We start from the raw sequence: 17087 nt of genomic DNA on the forward strand, positions 1-17087 counted from the left end.
CTGCTTCCCACTTGCATGCATGATTTAATAAAATAAGATATACATCTTCATTTACTTTAAAGAAAACCTTATGTAAAAAGAATAGCTTTTATACACATTTCATTAAAATATATTAAAAAAAGAAAATCAGTTACACTGTCAATCTTAGAAAAAGCTACATTTTTCAGACTTCTATTTTGCACAGAAATTGTTTGTCAACTGTCTTCTTAATAGTATGTAATATACATGAACATATGTAGCTATCTTATATGTAAAACAGCTCAGTCTGCTCTGATTGGCAGAAGAAATCCTAAGCAAATATGCATGAGCCCATCTGTGTATTCTGTGAATGGACTAGATAGCAGTACAATTATTTTTTATTTTTCCTGCAACTGAGTAACATTTTCATAGCAAAAAGAATTAATATTTCTCCTTGCTGAGTAAATTAAATTTATACAGTTTAGTAGTTTTATGTTTGCAGGAACATAGTAAAGGAAACATTATATGTAATGGTAGAAACATTAATGAAGTCATGAGGTTAAACTGTGGCTCAGAAAGCCAGTGGAATAACTTTACTTGGTTTATCTAGGGATAGTATTTTACTCAAGGAATTTAAGGAAATATTCTTTTTCAGAAATTGCTGTTATTATTTATAATTAAACAACACTTTCATACTTTGTTTCTGAGCAGTTAAGCCTTCCCCACATATTCTAGTTATTCTAGTATATGTTATATAAATGAGATTAATGAATAATTCAAGAAAGTTACTAATGCTTCTTGTGATACTGTGTACTATTTTTTCCTCTAGCTAATCCAGTAGGTGTTTAAAATCTATGCCAGGAGAAATTTTATAAAAGGGAATGCTATCAACTTCTCTGAGATATAGAATTTTTCTTTGGAACTTAAAGCCAACATAGTGGCCTGAAGACACTGTACCATAATGACACAGATTAAGTTTCGGATAACTGGTGATCCACGTCATATTTCACTGTTTAGAGGAAGCTAATCCCATTTAATTATCATCAATTTTTTGGCCTTGTATGGTGGAGTGATGGCATTGATGAATGTGTGAAGGGCGACAGATGTCAGCTTCTTTGACTTCTGCAAAGCCTTTGACATGGCCCCTCACCACATTCTTCTCTCTAAATTGGAGAGGTATGGATTTGAAAGATGGACTGTTGGGTGGATGAAGAATTCATTGGCTGGACACAGCCAAAGGGTTGTGATCAACAGTTCTGTGTCAGGGTGGAGACTGGTCACAAGCAGTGTCCCACAAGGGTTGGTCTTGGGACCAGTGCTCTTCAACATCTTAATCAATGACATAGATGATGGCATTGAGTGTACCCTCAGGAAGTTTGCTGACAACACTAAGGCTGAACAATGCAGTCAACACATTGGAAGGAAGGGAAGCCATGCAGAGGGACCTGGACAGGCTGGAGAAGTGGGCCCATGAAAACCTAATGAGGTTCAACGAGACCAAGTAAAAGGTGTTGCACTTGGGCCAGGGTGATCCCAGGTATTTCATAGAACCATAGAATCACAAGGTTGGAAATGTCCTATAAGATCATCTAGTCCAACCGTCTCCTCATCACCAATGCCACCACAAGCACTAAACCATATCACGCAGCACAACATGCAGACGCCTCTTGAACACTGCCAGGGACGGCGACTCCACCACCTTCCTGGGCAGGCCATTCCAGTGCCTGACCACTCTCTGAGAAAGAAAGTTCTTCCTTATGTCTAATCTAAACCTCCTCTGATACAACTTGCGGCCATTACCCTGTGTCCTGCTCGTTGCCTGGGAGAAGAGACCAAATCCCTCTTCACCACAACCTCCCTTCAGGAGGTTGTGGAGTGCAATGAGATCTCCCTTGAGCCTCCTCTTCTCCAGACTGAACAATCCCCGCTCCCTCAGCCACTCCTCATAAGACTTGTGCTCCAGGCCCCTCACCAGTTTTGTTGCCCTTCTCTGGACACGCACCAGGACCTCAACATCTTTTCTGTAGTGAGGAGCCCAAAACTGAACATAGTACTCGAGGTGCAGCCTTACCAGTGCTGAGTAGAGGGAGATGATCACCTCCCTGCTCCTGCTGGCCACACTATTTCTAATGCAGGCCAGGATGCCGTTGGCCTTCTTGGCCACCTGGGCACACTGTTGGCTCATGTTCAGCCGAGCATCAACCAACACCCCCAGGTTCTTCTCTTCACACTCATCCAGCTACTCATCCCCAAGCCTATAATGCTGCATGGAGTTGTTGTGCCCAAAGTGTAGGATCTGACACTTGGCCTTGTTGAACCTCATCCCATTCACCTCAGCCCAGCAGTCCAGCTTATCTAGATCCCTCTGAAGGGCCTCCCTACCCTCAGGCAGATCATCACCACCTCCAAGCTTGGTGTCATCTGCAAACTTACTGAGGGTGCACTCAATCCCCTCACCTAGGTCATTAGTGAAGATATTAAACAAGATGGGCCCCAGTACCGAGCCCTGGGGGACACCACTTGAAACGGGTCGCCAGCTGGACTTAACTCCATTCACCACTACCTGCTGGGCACAGCTCTGTAGCCAGTTCCTTACCCAAAGAAGTGTGTATCTGTTCAGACCACGGGCAGCCAGTTTTCCCAGAAGAAGCCTGTGAGGGACCATGTCAAAGGCTTTGCTGAAGTCTAGGAAGACTACATCAACAGCCCTTCCCTCATCTACCAGTCTGGTCATCCAGTCATAGAAGTAGATGAGGTTGGTCAAGCACGACCTGCCTTTTGTGAACCCGTGCTGGCTGGGCCTGAACCCCTGGACACTGCGCACATGCCATGCAATCTCATCCAAGATGATTTGCTCTATAACCTTCCCTGGTAGTGATGTCAGGCTGACAGGCCTGTAGTTCCCCGCATCCTCCTTACGGCCCTTCTTGAAGATCGGAGTCACATCAGCAAGCCTCCAATTCTCTGGGATCTCACCAGTTAACCAGGAGCATTGATAGATGTCCGAGAGGGGCTCAGCAATCACCCCTGCCAGCTCCCTCAGCACCCAAGGGTGCAGCCGATCCAGTCGCATGGACTTGTGACAGTTCAGACAGAGGAGAAGTTCTCTGTCTCCACCGGAATTGCTGGGGGCATATTCTGTGCAGTGTCCCAGACTTCCAGATTGAATCATAAAATGCCCAGAAGATAACTGGTCTGGCTGTTAAAGGCAGATGTAAAGAAGGCATTGAGGACCTCAGCCCTCTCCTTGTTTTCAGTGACCACATTTCCAGCTGCATCAAGTAGAGAAAGAGAATTATCTTTGGTTCTTCCTTTCCTGTTGATATGTTTATAAAAGGATTTTTTTATTGTCTTTTACTGCAGAGGCCAACCTGAGTTCAAGTTGGGCTTTTGCCTTCCTAACTTCCTCCCTGCATACCTTAGCTACTTCCTTGTAATCTCACCAAGCAGCCTGTCCCTTCTTCCAGAGGATGTAGACTCTCTTTTTCTCCTTGAGTCTCAACAGTAGTTCCTGGCTCATCCATACTGGTTGTCTTCCTCTGCGGCTCGCCTTACGGCACTCAGGGACAGCCTGTTCTTGTGCCTTTAAGATTTCAGTCTTGAGGAGCATCCAGGCTTCCTGGGCCCCTTTACCCTTGAGAAGCAACTCCCAAGGGACCCGCACTACAAGCTCCCTGAACATATGCCCTCTGGAAGTTCAAGAAGGTAGTTTTGCTGGTCACACACACATCCCCAAGAATGGAGAATTCTACAGTTCTGTGGTCACTCTGCCCAAGATTGTCCCCAACCTTCACTTCTCCCAGCAGTCCTTCTCTGTTAGCGAAGACCAGGTCCAGCAGGGCACTGCCCCTTGGTAGGCTCTCCTACCAGTTGCGTAAGGAAGCTATCTTCCATGCAGTCTCGAAACCTCCTATGCTTCCTCTGCGGTATATTATATTTCCAACATACATCAGGGAAGTTGAAGTCTCCCATGAGAACAAGTGCTGGCGATCGCGTGACTTCAGCAAGCTGCTCATAGAATGCCTCATCCAACTCTTCGTCCTGATTAGGCGGTCTATAACAGACCCCCACCAAGATGCCGCCCCTACAGACTGTCCCCCTGATCCTTACCCATAGACACTCCACTCTATCATTCCCAACCCCAAGTTCTTCTACATCGAAACAGTCTTTAATATAAAGGGCCACACCTTTTTTCCTCATCTATTCCTTCTGAAGAGCTTGTAGCCATCTATCTCAGCACTCCAGTCATGGGAGTGGTCCCACCATGTTTTGGAAATAGCAACAAGGTCATAATTAGCCTGACTCACAATCATTTTCAACTCTTCCTGCTTGTTGCTCATGCTGCGTGCATTGGTAAAGACACACTTCAGACGAATCATCTGCCTCATCCCCTGCTCGAGCATCTTTCCCCTAGGCTCATCTCTTGAGAGGCCTGTTGTCCCCTTCCCCCTTCATAGCTACTTTAAAGCTCTTTCAATAAGGCCCACTAGTTCCTGAGCTAGTATTCACTGCCCCCTTCAAGATAGGTGGGTTCCACAGGCAGACAGCAGGCCAGGGGCCAAGTAAACTGCCGCCATGATCAAAGAACCCAAAGTTTCTGGCTCAACACCAGCCTCCGAACCAATTATTCATCGTCTGTGCTTTTCTATCCTGGTTGGAATCCCTCCTTGGCCCTGAAGGTATAGAGCAGAAGATCACTTGAGCTCCCGTTCCGTGGACTAAACACCCTAAACCCCTGAAACCTTTTTTCATCATGTGTAGGATTGTCTGAGTGATTTCATCACTGCCCACCTGAACTACAAGTATCGGAAAATAGTCAGCTGACCTAACCAGCTTTGGGAGTTGCTTGGTTATGTCCCTGACCCGAGCCCCAGGAAGGCAGCACACTTCCCGACAGCCCGGGTCAGCTCTGCATATGGGGCCCTCCGTTCCTCTGAGAAGGGAGTCACCCACCACAACCACCCTTCTTTCTTTACTATCAGAGGCATTTTCAAGGCATGGGGGTGACAGCCTCGCCCTGGGTTCTCTCCTAGGCTGATCCTGCATCACCTCTCCAGTCACTTCCTCTTCAACTGGAACCTGTTACTTAGAGGGAGTTGTGGAGTTGGGCTAGGCAGGTGGGGGTGTTTCTTGTGACACCAAGTCGGGACTCTTTTCCAACCTTCCTCATCAGTGAGGTCTGTCCGACTGTGACAGGGTAGGGGGTCTACCAACTGTCTAGGGTTTTTTTCCCGGGGCCCTTCCCTCAGGTAAGCCAGTGAGTCACTCCACCAGTAGATCTCCCACTCACACTCCCTGATGGTCCTAAGTCTCTGTCCTCATCCTTCAGCTCCACCACCAGGCTGAGAAGCTCGTCCACCTGCTCACACCTTGCACAGGTTAAGTCCATGCCAGCTCCCAGCTCAAGCGCAGTGCTGATGCTAGCCTCAAAAAAAGTCCTAAAAAAGCCTTAAAAAAGCCTTAAAAAGAGCTTTTTGGTTGGCCTTTTCTTATTCCGATCCTTTGCCCACACAGACTTACCTGCTCAGAAGCAAGTCTCCGCAGCAAAAAATTTATACAAACTGGGGGAAGATCTCCTTGAGAGCAGCCCTGAGGAGAAGGACTTGGGAGTCCTGGTGGACAAGAAACTGGACATGAGCCAGCCATGTGCACTTGCAGCCTGGAAGGCCAACTGTGTTTGAGCTGCATTAAAAAAGGAATGTCCAGCAGGGAAACAGAGGTGATTGTCCCTCTCTACTCAGCTCTTTGAGGCTCCATCTGGAGTGCTGTGTTCAGATCTGGGGCAGCCAGCACAAGAAAGTCACAGAACTCTTGGAATGGGTCCAGAGGAGGGCCACTAAGATGATCAGAGGTCTGAAGCACCTCTCCTGTGAGGAAAGGTTGAGAGAACTGAGCTTGTTTAGCTTGGCGAAGGCTCTGGGGAGACCTCATTGTGGCCTTCCAGTACTTGCAAGAAGCGTTTAAACAGGTTGGAGAACAACTGTTTACGAGGGTGGATAGTGATAGGACAAGAGGAAGTGGTTTTAAACTGAGACAGGGGAGGTTTAAAGTTGTATATTAGGAGGAAGTTTTTCACCCAGAGAGTGGTAACACACTGGAACAGGTTGCCCAAGGAGATTGTGGATGCCTCATCCCTGGAAGTATTCAAGGCCAGGCTGGATGTGGCTCTGGGCAGCCTGGTCTAGTGGTTGGTGACCCTGCACATAGAAGGGAGGTTGAAACTAGGTGATCTTTGAAGTCCTTTTCAACCCAGGCCATTCCATGAAATTAAAAATACCAGCTTTTAAAAATGACTAAATAAATAAAACCCCAGATTTGAGGCCGCATCTTGAGTACTCTGTCCAGTTTTGGACCCCTCACTACGAGAAAGACATTGAGGCCCTGGAGCGTGTTCAAAGAAGGGCGACAAAGCTGGTGAGGGGTCTGGAGCACAAGTCTTACGAGGAGCGGCTGAGTGAGCTGGGATTGTTCAGTCTGGAGAAGAGGAGGCTCAGGGGAGACCTTATTGCTCTCTACAACTACCTGAAGGGAGGTTGTAGTGAGCTGGGGGTCGGCTTCGTCTCTTGTGATAGAACTAGAGGAATGGCTTCAAGCTGCACCAGGGGAGATTTAGGCTGGACATTAGGAAATGCTACTTTTTTGAAAGAGTGGTCAGGCACTGGAATTGGCTGCCCAGGGAGGTGGTGGAGTCACCGACCCTGGAGGGGTTCAAGGAACATTTGGACATTGTGTTGAGAGACATGGTTTAGTGAGTACTACTGGTGATGGGTAGATGGTTGGACTGGATGATCTTGAGGGTCTTTTCCAACCTCGGTGATTCTGTGATTCTGAGATGCATTATCCTTTAGAATTGTTTGCTCTTGAAGCAGAAATTTACTCTGTTGCATTCTAAGGAATTTTTGGCACCTTCAACACTGCTAAAGAAACATGTCTTTCTGGCTGACCACATTAAGGCTGACAGGCTGGACTTCAATGTCTCAGTAAGTCAATGAGTTCACTATTTGCAATTTACTTTTGCATTTGCAATTCTTGACTGAGATCCAGATGTACCAAATAATTTGCGAAATAGCTGTGAATACATTTTATATGAACTTTCTCATTTTGAAAAGGAGACAATGGAAGCATAAAAACCTTAGTCAAAAATTTCTTTTTTAAGTATATTATGGCATCTGGAGACTGTAAACAAAACAATGACACTGAAAATTCAGTGCAAAAGTCAACAAGAATGTCTTAAGTTTCTGACTTCGTATTCTTTTTTCCTGCCAGGCCTTGGGGTTTTCATATTCCATCTTTTTGCACTTTCTGCTGGCTACAGTCACAAAGCACGCCACATTTTTATGTTCTTAGACATGAGTCATAAATGGAAACTTTTTCTATTATTTTCTCTGATAGAGGCAAGTAGAATTGGTCTGACTTAGAGATGTCAGTATCGTATTGCACCCGTATTGTACCAAATTGGATAGATAGCTTTTGTCTATGGAAAACAGTGTTGTGTAAGATTTAATAGTATAGGTAGGCAGCTTCAAAAATTGGTGGGCAGAGTTTGCTACTAACAGGGGTTGCTGCTTACCCTAATAACATGAGCTTTATTCTTTCACACTTACCAGCATAAGAGGCAGATAAGAAATAGATACGTATTTAAACTGAATATCAGAGACAGCTATAGGTTCCTTCTGTGTTGAATATGTCCAAAAAACAGTTATACCCAAAACTAGTCTTCTTGATAGCACTTGATTTTCTATTTCTACTCTGAGTCTTCAAGAAATTTTCCCTCAGTTTTATGAATTTATTTTCAATTCCAGTTTCTTTCATGTTCTGCCTCTGTTATAACTGAGAGTGGCAGCTTTGTTTTAATAAAATATTTCTCTTGCTTGTATTCAGCTTTCCAGAGCCAAACAGGGAACTCATTTTCATCACTACATTGTTAAGTATAAAGATCAAATTTGACCAATAAAAAGCCACCCTATGGTTCAGTGAACCTGTATAGAGAAGGTGTTCGATCAGTGAGTTTGACCCTAAAAAGAATTTGGAACCAGGAATAGAAGACATAATGAACATAACTTGCACCTCTGACCTTGCAGAAGTGAAAATTTTCAGGAATATACCACTCTCTAGTAGCTTTGCAGACTGCAGAAAACTTCAATGCAGTCATGATTCCTGTGTGAAAAGCCTTCCAGGCATACTTTGTGAAAGAATATAGATTCTTATTCTGAATAAATACAAGCTTATATTTTTACTGTACACCAAAAAAGATTTTTTGCTGTTATCAACTACTTATTTCATTATACATTTCCCACTCCTTACCTCCCAAGGTTTTTCTATTCTATTCTAAAAAGTATGCAAACTATTTTAAGTAACTGGTATAGTGCTTTTATTTTGTTTTCAGACTGAAATCCACAAATCATAACCTTGTCTTTTACTTGAGGGTAGTTTTTATTCTAGCACATTTTCAAATAATTTGGGGAATACTTTGTCCTAAAAAACTTTATATCATTCTATACATCCTTTTATTTTACTTCTACTTTTTGAAAACTAATGGCTAACAAAAAAAAAAAAAAAAAAAAAAAAAAGTGATTCAATTTATATATAGGAACATATATATGTATTATTCAGAAATATATTTTTGAAACTTAGAAATTATAGGAGCTTAAGCTACTTAGCCTTTAAAAGCAGGAGGCTTAAACTCTAAATCAGTTTGAATTCTCTGAACCAATCTTTGTCTGTTAGAAAAAAAAATGAACAGAGGCACAAACTAGATAACAGCCTTTTATGGGGTACAGAAATTAAAGTAACAGAATTACCTTTCAAAGATATCTCCAGGGCTTTAATGTAAAAATAGCTATTATTTTATTAGACATAGCTCTAATCCACAGCCTGCTCAGCTGTACTCCAGACTTCAGTAAGATAATCAATGCCTTCAGTGGAGAGTAGCTTGATTTAAAAAAAAAAAAAAGAAAGAAAAAAAAAGAAAAAAAAAAAAAAGGACATTTGGAGAAACTGGAGAAACTGGAGAGCCATCTTGTGGTGAATCTATTTAATCCTCCAAAAAGGTAGTATAGTTTGCATGAAATTGCTTCATTGATAGTTTACTTTCAGGTTCTTCCTATAGATGTTTTTTGGCTGGAAAAGTGTTTTATCTTTCTCTGTTTGTCTAGTCTGTTCAGACATATACATCAAAGTAGGTCTACGAAAAAGAGAAAGAGGAGGGAAAAAAAAACAAACCAAACCAAAACAGATCATGCTGCCCAAAACATATGTTTGAAACCATTCACGGAATAACTCATGTTCTCTGTTACTGAATGTTTTTTCTTCAGAAATATATTACCATTACCTAAAGGGGGGGGGGGGGAAGCAAAAACAAACACCTCTTTGGAATTAGAAAATTACAGCTCCTGTTTTCATATCACAAGCCTTAGTGAAATTATACTTTTAGTAATGAAAATTACTGTAAAGGGTCTACATTGAAAATTTTCTGCATGAGAAGATCTTAAGAGGAAGCTGAATTTGTGTTTATATTTTCACACTACATTGCTGAAAACTACACAAAGATTCAGAATTAAGAGAATTGGATTCTGCTATGAAATTACCATCTTATTGACACATAGAGAATATGTTTTACAAGTTTAATAGTAACTGGATATAAATGAAATTGTACATAAGCATGGCATTTGAGGAACCAGTTCTGCCTCACCTAAAATCAAATAATTCAATATTAGTCCCTAGTAATATGCTCAGCACGTTCTTCCTTCACTATTTAGTGATATCTAGTTTTGTGCTTACTAGTCTAGGATAAGCAGCAGTAAACTTAATGAATCACCACTTATGTCAGCACTTTTGCTCAGAGCAGAACATTGTCTTTTTTTTTTTTTTTAATATATATATTTGTAAGTTCCACAAGGGTTATAGTTTCTCCTAAGTATCATTTCTTTATATCTCAAAAGCAAGGAAACCATTATTGCAGAGGCCATAAAAACAGTTTTCATGAAACTGACTTGCTAAGAAACAATAAGCTTCTGACAACACAGCCACCAGAAGCTGTTTTGCATCCTAGAATAAAGTACCCTTTTAGTGCTTCCACTTTTTCTCATTTTCTCATTCCTCATTTTCTCCTGCACCTTACTTGTAGGCAACCCGTAGTAAAGGAAATATTACTGGCAATTTTAAAAGGATCAAACCAGGTTTAAATGGTTTCTAAGAAGCTGGAACCATTACTATTGAATTTTTTATCCTCTTCCTTTTCCTCCCTCAGCACAATTTATAGCACTTCCTTATTTCACATAATTTCAGCTTTTGTCCTGTCTGAAAGAATCATCCCTGGAGGTGTTCAAGACCAGGTTGGATGGCATGCTGGGCAGCCTCATCTAGTGCCTAACATCATGATTAGCAACACTGTCTATGGTAGTGGGGTTGGAATTTTTTTAAAGATTCTTTCCAAGCAAAGCTATTCTATGATATTGTGATATCATAGCTGATGGATCAATTCTGAAATTAGAAAATAGAAGCTTAAAATTATGGGAAAGGACAGCATTAGAGAAAGGGGGAAAAGAAATAACTAAATGGCACCTGAAAATATGGGGATAAACCTTATTAATGGATATTCAGTCTGGGAGAAAAGCCTGTAGAAGCAAACACAGGAGAACAGAATATATAAACTTATGGACTAAGGTGAACAGTTAAGTCCACACACACACACAAAATAAATAAATAAATGAATAAATAAATAAATAAATAAATAAATAAAACCACATATGGTTAACACAGCTTTTATAAGAGAGCAAATCTGTATTTTGTTCACAATGAACATTGTGTAGAAGTATCTAAAATACTAATGTTTGTAGACATACTGAGATGAGGATATAAGTCTTACTCTGTACTTTGGAATTGTTCCTTTATCTTAGATCTCAGTTAAAATCTCTATCTCTTCAAGTTTTATCTTAGGATTCATTTATTTTTATTTTGTAATTATAATTATAAACTCTTGAGAGATAGGGAGATGTCTGTGCAGCACAATCTGTTACTATTTGGCACATTTGTCAGTCTTTCCTTAAGGGAAAGCAGGGAATGGAATATCAAGGGAGCTGCAGGTCAAGATAGAGATGAAACAATCGACAACTGTGAGGACTCCTGTACTTTGTTCCTTTCAGTATACCTAATTCTGACTAATACTTCTAGAGTGTTTCACTTGAGATTGTAATCTTGCATCAATTATTCATCGTGAACATTGAAATCATACCAAATGTAGTTTAGATTTAGTGAAGCTGTAAAGCCTCAAAGTGCAAAAATAGAGGCAACTGTCTGCTTTAATTCTGGTCGTGACAGAGTGACTGATTTCTTACACAAATGCATAGACCTTCAGAATGAGAAGGTACACCATATATTGATTAGACATGCCACTGAAATTGGTCGGATAATCACTATTTAAATGCAATGATGTTATAAATAAATATCTTTTGTATCTACAGCTTATATGGAAATAAAACAATCTTCTTTTTCTTTTCAAAGATCTAGAACCAAAAGCCTCTCTTAGACTGAGGACACAAAAATTCAAATGATGTGCATTATGATTTATCTCAGAAAATAGAGGTATTCATAAAGACCGTATCATTCCAGATATTGACTTTACCTCTTATTTCAGCATATATGATCTTCCATTAGTGAAGACTCAAACAAAAACAGACATATTAAAAGTTCTATTAATTTAATTCAGAGATTATTATTCATATTCAGAAATATGAATAAATGATGTGTTGTTTTTTTTTTCTTATTACAGGCATTTTCCATTTTTCTTATTTACTTGATCTCTGAGAGAAAACATTTCTAATGAATTCAAGATGTGGTTGATAATAATTCATCTCAGGAATTATAATAAAATATAATGAGAATTTTCAAAATTAATGTACTTTTGAGTATTTGTGTAGTTGAAATAACATGGGGAGTATCAATAAAAGTTTTCAATATTCAATTTTCGTATTCAAATAATTTTAAAAAATGTTTTCAGTTAAATATAAGACAAAAGAAAATTTAGATTTTTTTGTGAGCTTTAATACTTTCTTTGACTCTTACTGAACTGTTGTAGCAAAATTGCTATTCTCTTAAAAGTGAAGACAAACCTGTAACAGTAACGGTAAAGCACAGTAATGAATAGCAGTTATGATCTTGAAATATGTGTGCTTTGGTATTCTAGGAGCACAAAAGATATGGCAGTTTTCACACCAGGAGGGAGCAATAGGAGCTAAATACATTTAAAAGAAAGTTGAAACTGCTCTGTATTAAATGGGAAACAGATAAACAAGCCACAAACACCTTTTGTTAATATCAACCTTAAAGCTCTGACAGTACATATTACCTGATCTAGTGGATGGCAACCCTGTTCAGAGTAGGGAGGTTGAAACTAGATAATCATTAAGGTCCCTTCCAGTCCAAGCTGTTCTGTGATTCTGTGATGGTTTCTACTATGGAGAATACATTAGCTTTTTCTTTTTTGGTCAAATTGTAGTACGAGGTAACAATCAGTACGGTAACCCTGCAGCATAGAAAGTTCAGCACAAATGTGTGCAAGAACGTATTTACGGTGAGGGTGATGGAGCACTGGAACAGGCTGCCCAGGGAGGTTGTGGAGTCTCCTTCTCTGGAGATATTCAAGACCCACCTGGACACCTACTTGTGCAACCTGGTGTAGGGAACTTGCTTTGGCAGGGGGGTTGGACTCAATGACCTCTGGAGGTCCCTTCCAAACCCTACTATTCTGTGATTCGCTGATTCTGTAACCCTGAAGAGGATTCAGACTTTCTCAGTACTGAGGAACTGCTCCTCTTGCCAAACCACACTGCTTATTTATTTATTTCTTGCCTACTCTCTCTTGAGTACCATGAAATTATTTCATGAAATTGGCAGCTCTTATCAACTTTCTTTGTAAGCCCTCTAACAATGTTCAGCTAATCTCAACCACTACTACAGTATGTGATCCATTATACTTTGTGGAATGCAATATTGATAGTTGTCATGGGAAGAAGTTAGACTGGTACTTGTTGATTGCTAATTCACCAAAAAGACTGTACAGAAGAAATATCAGGAAAGATTATTTCTTGGTTTTCACACAACTGAACAATGTAGGGGAAAGCACTGTAACTTTCACATTTATGTATAAATAATATATTGAATTTTAATAAGTAATATCTAAATGGACAAATTGTCATAAACAGGATTTATTCAAAGTATCTTTTTGCTCAGTGAAAGTCAAAATGGAGAGAGAAGCGAGAAGTGAGAACCGCAGAATATTTTTAAACAAAAAATAAGTCTGAAGGCTCACTGTGAGGAGAGAAACATGGAATAGTGATACATAGGGAATAGGAGTAGGAGGTATATTCATCTGGTGATTAAGTATTCAACAGATGAAATGGCTGGTGAGACTGAGTGGATCACTGCTTGTTCAAGGGTGCTGGTTATTGTATGTTCAATAAATGTCTGACTGGCTACCTGTATATTCTATGTTTACTCAGAGAGATAAACTGTGTCTAAAATCTTAGTCTTTTCACATGAGTAATTAACAACACACACAAGAATTTTCAGATTTGTCTCTTCTATGAACAACAGAAAAACAATTCAGTTCAAAATGTAATTGCTTTTATAAACTAATACATTGAGCAAGATAAAGTTTACATAAGAATCATACATAAATCTTTACTATTACTCTATTACACTTTTCTCAAAAACAAACATTATTAGTAATTTCAAGTAAGCAAAAAATACAACTTTAAACTTATACATGCAAACATGCTTTGTTTCCATATTACAATAACCATCCAATAAAAAGTGTTTTCAAGGGCTTGCACACCTCCACAAACACTGAACTTTATAGCACTTAATTACAAAGTGCTTGTATTTTTCTGCATTGATTTATAAGATCTAACTGCTCCTCAGAAGAAGATATTAGCTGCATACACTCCCAGTGGAGACAGACACCTGCAGCGTGTGATTTTACCCAACTAAGACATGAATTAATCTATCTACTTCTCTCTCATCCTTGATTACACAGGAGTTGAGCACACTTACACTCCAGACTCCCTCAGCTATTTGCCTTAAGATAGGTAGAATAAATTGGAGCTTCAAGTCAGTATTAGTGCTCTTCAGCAATTACTGTGTTTAATAAATCTTTTGTTTGCTCCTGTGTATTAATTTTCTTGTAACAATAAACATAGAAAGTCTTTCTATATACTGTTAGCAACACAGCAGCCAGAACTTTTAGAATATCTCTACTAGATTTTCCTGGATTAAAAACAAAACCAACCAACCAACCAAACAAAAAACAACAACAACCAGAAAAAAAAAACCAAAAAACAAAAACCAACAGCAACAGCAAAAAAACCACCACTTTCTTTCCTTCATATTCATGGGAAATAGCTGGTTATGTAATATCACTATAACAGATATTTTAATCTAACTTCTCTTTAGTATTGTGTATAGATCTCTCTCTTGTATGATTTGAGTATATGTAAAATATTCCCAGGAGCTGCTACCACTTAGAAGGGACCATTATATGCATATATACATGTACTAATCTGCTTGTTCATTTCACTCTATTATATTGTGTGTCCTTGTCACATTTTCTGTTATTCATCTCCTTTCTAAAATTCTTTAAATCCCAGCCTTTTTATTTTTGCTCACTGTAAATATCATTTGAAATTTCCAACTGCTTTTGTCACCCAATTTGAAATCTAAGTCCTTATCCATAGCTTTCTGAAACATGATACCCAGAAATGAATATTTTGTGTATATATACATATATATATATGTGAGTAAATAAAATCGAGTTATATAACACTTAGTTATGTTTTCCACCATTTTCTTTTCCATCCACATGCTTCTTAATTGGCAATACATGTCAAGCAGGTGTTTATTTTGAATGTGCACATGGTGTTTTTCAAATCTTCCTGATTTTATGAAGCTTATTTAGACTTTGCATGAAGCAAGAAATGTTTGCTTGTTTCTTTATGATATGTACTATTTTTCTTTTTCAGCCACATTCCTCTAGGCCTTGGAATCTTTGCAGAAGTTAATTACCACAAGAGGAAAATGCGTATATCTGCACTGTAGTCATATACCTTTTAGCTGGACTGTTTCACAGTTAAAGGATAATTATTATTAATTTAATCACAAAACAGATGAAAGTATACAAACTATTTCTAGTAACAGAAAAATTATCCTTTATATTTGTACAAACAGTAACACCAAAGCTACTGAAAATTGCATAAACTAGTGAATAAGCATCTGAGGACCCTTTAGCTTCTTCAAAATAATATTTTATAGCTTTGACTAAATTACAGAACTGATGACCAGAAGAAAGAACCAATTCAGAAATATGTATTTATATAAACAGACCTACTAGCTTCAATTCCTTTGCTCATCAACTTTGGACAGGGCTAACGGTTGGCTGTTGATCATGTAGTTGAGTCATATGCAGAAATAATTTAAATAGCACAATCTGAATACAGCAGATTCACTAATTGCCACTGAACTTCACATTAAAATACAAAAATTAGTTCATGCTTAACTGGCATGGTTGTAGCACGATGATGTTATTCACTTAACAGCCTTACTTTGCAGTGTCTTTGTGAGTGCTTGTCTGCTCAGATAGTCTGCAACATCAGCAAGATAAGAGTATTTCAGTCCTAAGAAAAGACTGGTTACTGCTAGCTCTTGTTGTCTGTCCTATGTTCTACATACCTGTAAGAAAGCTCATGTTTTGACTAATGAGCAACTCTGTAAAATCTATGGTATGAGTAATGATGAGTATAATCATTAGCTCATCAATGTGAATAATGAAGACTAACATAAAGGATTCATATCATATCAAGATTTTACCCTTGGCCTATCCTACAAATTGTTACAATTTGAAAATGACATGGAATATTGCATAGAAATATTTACAGAATGACCGCTTCTTCCCTCAAAAGGAGGAAAGGAAGGAAGGAAGGAAGGAAGGAAGGAAGGAAGGAAGGAAGGAAGGAGATGTACAACCACAATCCTGGATACGTATTCATAACTGAGGTATTGGTCAGTTTTTGTTGTTTTTTTTTTTTCAGTCACTTAGTGACTGATTCCTCAGGGAGTCCTTGATGGAATGCAGACTATTTTGATTTATTTATTATTTTTAATTCTTTTCCATGTTTACCACTTAACCAATTACAATCAGGAGACTCCAGGTGGTAATCAAGCTGTATGAAATTGTTTTCATGGAATAATTTCAATGGATGTTACGCAGTAATTACAATTCTACCACGAACCGCAGGGTAACTGTCTGAAGTTGTTGGCCCTAGTCCAAGATGACCCTGTCTACTTCCTACATGAAAAAACAGAATGATACATCTTTTGGCTTGACATTTGTGCACATTTCTAATCTTATACATTTTAAAGGAATAAAAATCTGCCTTTGAGAGCAAGTCAGGGCAAATGTGAATGCTTTTAAAACGCTAACTTTTGGCTTACAGAAATACAGTGTTAGCAAACTATTAATTTCCTAAGTTTCACACAGCAATTTAATTATCTTCTGAGAGGCAGATTAATACACTTCTATGAAGATCTTAATCTGGGTTTTGGCCTGCATCTTAGAAAAGATAGAAAATGTAAGATGCCTTTGGAATACTCAAGTCCTTCTTTTACATAGGAATGTTTTTGCACATTTCATTGAACCTTCTGGCAGTCATCACTAGTGTAATAAAACTGCACAAGTTCATTTACTTTTCCTGGCCACATACCTTACTTGTAAAGCTACTCCCCAAGCTACTTTGTTCTTTTCCTGTTCTATCCTTTGGTCCTTTTCACTAAAAAACAAACTGAGTAACTCTTGTTCAATCTGAACATTCTCTCCCCATTTACCTCTGTAATTAGTAACCTCCAAGTTCTCCCTCAGGTGAACAGGAGAGTAGCTGTCACTTAACGCATGTTATTGTCTTTCGCAGCTAGACAGTGGGCTGATAGCTCTACAACACTGATAGTCTTTGGGCCAGGGCTCCAGTTAGTTTAAAGGGGTTCCATCAATTGCCATGTATTTTTTTCAGGTAAGCTTCTAATCACATAATCTAACACTGGCAAAAAAAAAAAAAAAAAAAAAAAAAAAAAAAAAAAAAAAA

The sequence above is a fragment of the Lagopus leucura genome, unplaced genomic scaffold, assembly GCF_019238085.1.
Source record: "Lagopus leucura isolate 7727_CA_CO unplaced genomic scaffold, USGS_WTPT01 Super-Scaffold_100001, whole genome shotgun sequence".
Classification (NCBI taxonomy): domain Eukaryota; kingdom Metazoa; phylum Chordata; class Aves; order Galliformes; family Phasianidae; genus Lagopus; species Lagopus leucura.